The sequence below is a fragment of the Lactuca virosa genome, chromosome 7 (assembly GCF_052849685.1).
Source record: "Lactuca virosa cultivar CGN04683 chromosome 7, Lactuca_virosa_CGN04683_v6, whole genome shotgun sequence".
NCBI classification, from domain to species: Eukaryota; Viridiplantae; Streptophyta; class Magnoliopsida; order Asterales; family Asteraceae; genus Lactuca; species Lactuca virosa.
The window spans coordinates 54,130,202-54,135,939 of NC_136432.1; the positions used below are offsets into that span (position 1 = coordinate 54,130,202).

Genomic DNA, 5,738 nt, shown 5'->3' on the forward strand with positions numbered 1-5,738 from the left:
AATTACGGAATTAAGAACATGCATAATGGAAAGGACACCAATTAATGTCTAAGCATAATAGTATAGATAACGGAGTAGTACAAAATTGGTAAAAGCATGTTTTTGCTTGACTACAATAATCTCTCTCTCTCTCTCTCTCTCTCTCTCTCTCTCTCTCTCTCTCTAGAATAAGGTATTCATCTATACAAAATATGGGATTTCTCTCAACCTAAAATGAATACTAAACTAGTATTTATAGGCTAACTCAACCCATAAGGCATTCTACATGAGAAGCCTTCCATATCGAATAGGGAGAAGCCTTCTAAATCACCATCCCGTAGAGAGATTTGTACCCCAACATTCTCCCCCTCTAAGCTTGGATTGGATAACCCGACTTCTAGTTCCAAAAGGGAAATTGTGCTAATTAAGACCTCAAGCATGACAAGAATGTAGAAGTAATCATCAAATCTTCAAATCTTCTATAGCCTTCTAATTCGGGTTCTAGGTAGTACAAGAGGCACTACAAAAAATATGTCATTTAGTGGCATACAAAAAGTGCCACTAAAAGCCCAAAAAAATGTCAATAAAGGCTTCTCAAAGAATCAGCGGCACACTTAATAAATGCCACTATAAACGCTCCCACTAAAACCTTTTAGTGGCACTTTTTGTTTTTGCTGCTATAGTTTTTAGGCTTTCAGTGGCACTTTTTTATTTGTCACAATAAAACAAATTTCTTTTGTGGCACATATTTTGTGCCACTAAATCTGATTTGATTCAGTAATTTATGTCACTTTTAGTTACACATTTTAAGATTTTAGTGGCACTTTTTTATTTACCACAATAAAAAATAGTGACATTTTTTTATGTGTCACAATAGAAGAAATTTTTTGTGGCATATATTTTGTGCCATTAAAAGCTCATGTGATTTAAAAAAATTCATGCTACTTTTAGATACATATTTTAAGATTTTAATGACAATTTATTCGCCACAATACAGTTTCATTTATAATATAAAATAAAATAAATAATTAAATTGTAGCACATTGAAAATAATCAAAATTTCATTATTTTTCATCAATATTTTTTTAACTTTTTGAATCGAATATCTAGGTAAATATCAAATATGTCTAAGTACATGCTAAACATAAAGTAATGAACAAAAGTTAACACATGCATATAAAAATAAAATAAAATAAAAAAACAAAGACATGCTAGGTTGAATAAATTGTGTTATCTCATACTCTAGAATCAATGCTAGCAATTCCCTGTCCAAAAACAAACAAAGATAATCCAGAATCCAGTGAAATAAGGCTTAGTTTAAAAAATAAATAATATAACACTCAACACAAATAAATTATATTTATAAGAACAAAGGAAAGACAAAAGCTCATAAAAATGATTACCATTGTTATGATGACTTTTAGAAGATGCTCTCTGGTTAACTGAATTAGAGTTGCGTGGAACTGTAGAAGTGTTGTCTGGCATCTGAAACAAATTAATGAAAACATATACAATTAATGTCCAACCCTCGATATCTTCTACTAGTCTTGTACAAATGAACAAGAAGAATGCATTTAAGAAGAAGCATATATGCACCAAGAAGATTATTCAGAAGGGAAAAAGTGGTCATTCTTGAGTCCAATTGGAAATATGATAATGGACTAATTTTAATGAATGTTTTTTTTTTCATAGGGTAATTGAAAAGGAACAATGCAATTATAGATGACATATATACCTGTATGTTCATATTGCTAAGAACTGCAGACAAGTTTGCATTTGGGATATGTTTTTGGATGATATTCGCCATAACGTTCACCATAGTTTTTAGTTGTTCGACACTCGGATCATTAGAACAAGAAACAACCTTCTCTTTTACGGTAGACATCCTTCCAACACATCTGATATACCCTCTTTTTTTAGGACCTTTAACTTTAGAGTAGTCATCATTTGAAAAATCATCTACAGATCCTAGGGTACTTGATCCTTGGGCATTTGAGGAGTCGCTTGCAATAGATTGTAGGGAAGTCTACATAATAACAACATACAAAAAGCATGACAAGTGTTTCTCACCCACTGTTTTTGTCCCACTTTCAAATTAATAGCAACATACTTTGAAAGTGGTTGCTATACTATCATAGTATAGCAACCTACTTTAAAAGTACGTTTCTAATACTTTGAAAGTGGGACAAATAACAAGGTTTAAAACGAAACAAAGAGTATATGACTTGATATGATTAAAAACATGTATATATAATGTCTAGGGAAATCATTACCATAACTTGAGCGACTTTTTCAAAACATTAACAGCATTCCGTTGTGAACACGGATCCACAAACCAGCTCTTCCTAGCGGTGCACCACGCCCCGGGTGCCGCCCTCCCACCACCACGTTTCAAGATCTTCCTATCAACCATGTCAAGAACCGCATTGTTTTTCCCAAACTGTCTTGAAAAAGCCGCACCACTTTCCACCATTACATTGTAATACAACTTGTTAAGAAACAATGGCTCCATTTTAGGAGGATTGTCCCACACCATGTACCTTAAATCCGCATTGATTGTTGTATTTTTGTAATCAGGTGAGTTGCAGACCACTGTATGAAAGTAGACTTCTTGAGCCAAAACCACATTGTTAACATACATTAAGAGAGTCCGAGGGAGATTATCTCATGCGAATATACAATATTCAAGAAACGAACGGCTCAAAATCACCCATGGAGATCCTGAAATAACAACATACTTTCACTGATTTACTTATTATAATATAATTTCATTTTTTTCAATTCAAAATGGACACTTGCCTGTGAAAAATTTGAAAGCATTAGGTAATGGTTGTTTTTCGGTGGCACGAAAGATTTGTGTTCTTTCTAACTAAAGGCCTGGATCGACTACGATTGGTCAGACTTTTTGATCCCTAAAATCAATATATAAAGTTGAGATTAATTTAAGTTTTTGGATTAAAAAAAGTATAGAAAAATGGGGTTTGAATTTGAAAGAAACATGTTTACTCTTTCCATCCAAGCTCACTGGTATGATCAATGAAATTGGCATCTCGATTGATAGTGGAGAATGCATGAGACGAATCTGATCAACAATATACAAACAAGGAAACACCATAAGTATATTAATGTGGACGTATGTGTTCATAGATATGGGCGTTTGTGATTTGTGAATTGTGCGTATATATGTAATATGTGTGTATGTATATATATATATAACCTCTGTATGTTCAAAAATGTCAGAGATCTAAATTTATTCCATAAAGAATAGAAACGTACCCATGTAAGGAAGATGCAAATGGAACTAATAATGGTCCGATATGTATAGAATTTGCTTGTTCTTATTGTCTTTAGATTCTTTTCTCAAAAACTTATATGTCAAAATCATAATGGGCAACTTTAATTTACCAAATTTGTTAATATTTTATTTACTAATACTTGTGAAATGGTGAAATGGGACAGGTGTTCATCCAATAGATGCAACGAACAGATGAACAGAGGTAATTAAAATTAATAATCAATAATTCTTTATCATTTCATGAATCAAAGTAATAATATTCATCGATTTTTGGGGGTAGTTTCAAGGAGTCTGAAGAAAATGAGTCTCTGGGGTCTGAATCACACAGATTGAAGAATCAATTAAGTGATAGTAGTGAAAACAGGTCTGAATCACACAGATTGGAGAATCAATCAAGTGATAGTAGTGAAAACGAGAATATCCTTGATTTTGCTGAAGTAAGATTAATTACATTATATAATAATATAATATATGTATATGCTAATAAAGATAATAAATTCTGGATTTTTCTTATGAGTTGTTTGTATAATGTTAATCAGGATACAACTGTTTCAAGGAACTCAAAACCTATGAATAAGAAGATTAAAAAGCATCAAAAGCAAAGATCAAGCACTGATTGGTCAATGGGTTCACTTTCAGATAGAAGTATGACTGATTTAATAAACAGCCTAGAGCACAACAACAATCAAATTCAAAACAATGAGGATCAGAGGCTTTATGCTGAAGCATTAAGAAATGCAGTTGAAGTTTTGAAAAGTAATGTTTTAAGGTTGGAAAGGCAAGTGGAAATGTCAGATTTGGAGTTGGAGTCTCTTCGTAAGCAAATACTTAAAGAGAATAAAAGAGGACAAGAGCTCTTGAAGAAAGTAACTGAACTTAAGGAGGAGAAGAAGCACTTGAAGAGGAAAAGAAAAAAGTTATTGCTACAATGAAGGAGTTGTATGGTGAACTAGAGGTTGAAAAGAGGGAGAAAGAGGAGTTGAAGATTCACATTGACGATATTACCCTCAATTACAAGTTTTTATTACAAGAGAACGAAGATATGTCTTTGAAATTAGAGAATGTGGAGAATGAATTCTCAAATTCATTAACCATGGTTAAACAATATGGAATCCAGGTGAAGAGATTAGAGGAAAATATTATGAATCAGGCATTGGAAATTTCACAATCTTTTGATATGATTAGTGAATATGAAACGCATGTTAAGGGATTGGTGAAAGAATTGGAGAAACAAGGGCGTGATTTTGAAGATGATGTGGAAGATTTGATGAAATCTAAATTAGAAGTAGATGAGGATTTGAGAAACGCAAGGTTAGAAAGTCAAATTTTGAAACAACAGATGAGAGAAATGCAAGAAGCAGTTAAGAACTCAAATGTAGAGCTCTGGTTGATGAAAAGTACACAAAAGAAAGAAGTACAGAAGCTTTGTGATCAAATTAAGGAAATGTCATTAGAGCTTGAGAAGGTCGGAGAAAGAGAAGTAATGGTGACAGAATTTGGTTCATTAAAGATGGAAACAGAAAAACTACAGAAGGAATCAACAAATTGGACAAGTCTGATGTGTGAAAAGAAAGTTATGATTAGAACTTTGCAATCAGAACTTAAAATGCTAAGAGGTGATTACAATGAGTTGCAAGAAAGAATATTGGGAATTGAGTTAGAAAAAGTCAACTTACGGAAAGAGGTTTCTCAATTAGAGCATAACTTAAGGAAGAAGGAAGATCAGCCAAAACATCTGAAACTATTTGAGGTAAATATTGCAAATTAAATTCGTAACATTGATTTATCTTTAGATGAGCAGGTTTTTTAAAACTCTAGCAGTTTGAGCAATGATTTTGCAACAAATCAAACAGTATACAACTTCAATTTTACCAACAAATGAAATTTGTAAATACGTTATTTGAGCAGCAAAAATACCTAGCCGTGAGATTGAAGATGCAGCGGCGGCGATCGAGGAAGCGGAGGCGATCGAGGAAGCGGTGGCGATCGCGGAAGCAACGGCGCACAGGCTGACGGCAGCGTGATGGTCCGACGTCGACAAAGAGAAGGTGGTGATGGTGCGTTCAGATCATCGTCAGGAGTGGAAGAGTTGGAGTGGCTTCTGATATCTTTTGTGTGTGATTTGGTTGAACACACGTATTTTTTTGACTTCCGCATCTTCAAATAACGTAATGGATGATAATCGTTATCTAACCAAAATTATTTGGTTGTTGTGCGTTAGAATCCCTTTTTTAAACAATAAAATAGATAAATTAATGGAAATATTATAAATCAATTCTAAGTAAAAATCAATTTTCGTTTTCAAAATAATAAAACAACAAAATCAAACTTTAAAAATATTAACCTAATGGTCTTATCTCGGATCAATAGCTTGAGATCATTATAAACATAATAATAAATGTATGCCCCAATTTAGTCTTGTTGTTTAATTCGAAATAAACTGTTTATTGGATTAATAGCTAAA

General features: G+C 32.9%; 1 pseudogene across 1 annotated transcript; it reads right to left on the bottom strand.

The window, feature by feature from the left end:
• Window positions 1–1,022: 1,022 nt before the first annotated feature.
• Window positions 1,023–5,342, bottom strand: LOC145125801 (beta-glucuronosyltransferase GlcAT14A-like; annotated as a pseudogene). Its single transcript, XR_013716155.1, has 7 exons — window positions 5,192–5,342; window positions 2,986–3,061; window positions 2,779–2,891; window positions 2,253–2,700; window positions 1,715–2,005; window positions 1,383–1,464; window positions 1,023–1,244 (listed from the first exon to the last, which is right to left on the bottom strand). The product of XR_013716155.1 is annotated as a beta-glucuronosyltransferase GlcAT14A-like (transcript).
• Between the last annotated feature and the right edge of the window lie 396 nt (window positions 5,343–5,738).